Here is an 890-nt window from a genome sequence, read left to right as displayed (position 1 = left end):
CCTCTATCTACAAAATACACGCTTCTATTAAAGTAAATAATTAAATTTGTAAATATAGACGCCCAACGACCACACAATTAAATAATAATAATAAATGGAAAGAAAAAACAAATAAATCCAAAAAAAAAAAAAAAGGAAACTCCGAAAACGAGACAACATCAGAAAGAATCGGCATAAATAGCCATCATCCTCTCCCCACGTCTCTCTCTCTCTTCTTCTCCAAAGTCTTCTTCTTCTTCTTCTTCTTCTTCGCTCTCTCTGCTTCTCTCTCTATTTGTTCAAAGTCAAATTCAACCAACCAACCCAACCCAACCCACCAGGTATAATAAATAAAAACTTTTCTTTTTAATCCTCCTCCTCGGGAGCCCCTCTCTCTCTCTCTCTGGTATATTCTCACACGTGCGCATCTCGTGCCACCTGGAGAGGGGGATTCGTTTCTTCTTCTCTTCAATTCGATCGATTTCGTTTTTGTTTTTTTTTCTTAGATCTGTTTTTTTTTTGTTCTTTAAAATGGGTGTGAGGAGGAGGAGGAGGAGGAGGATGTGTTTATAATTGAAGAAAAAAAAGAAACCCTAACTCTCGTTGTATTGTGATCGATCTGTTACTTTTCGAGTCTCTAGTAGTAAAAGAAGAAGAAGAAGATTAGTATGTCGTCGCTCAGCAGAGAACTCGTCTTTTTGATACTTCAATTTCTCGACGAAGAGAAATTCAAAGACACTGTTCACAGGTTTTTTTCTTTCATCCCTCCCCCTTTTTTTTCTTTATTCATGATACTTAATTTGGTTTTAATTGTGGTCCTGCTTTGTTTTAATTGTTGGGATTAGAGTTTAGTTATACTACGAGTGTTAACCGTATTGTGAATCTCTTTTTTTTTTTTTTTTTTTATTTTT

At 35.3% G+C, this 890-nt stretch overlaps 1 pseudogene; it reads left to right on the top strand.

The window, feature by feature from the left end:
- Positions 337 to 890, top strand: part of LOC104780708 — a 13,687-nt pseudogene continuing 13,133 nt past the window's right edge.

The sequence above is a fragment of the Camelina sativa genome, chromosome 1 (genome assembly GCF_000633955.1).
Source record: "Camelina sativa cultivar DH55 chromosome 1, Cs, whole genome shotgun sequence".
Lineage (NCBI taxonomy): Eukaryota > Viridiplantae > Streptophyta > Magnoliopsida > Brassicales > Brassicaceae > Camelina > Camelina sativa.
Note: the sequence above shows the minus strand (reverse complement) of the source record. Positions and strands in the feature narration are given on the sequence as shown.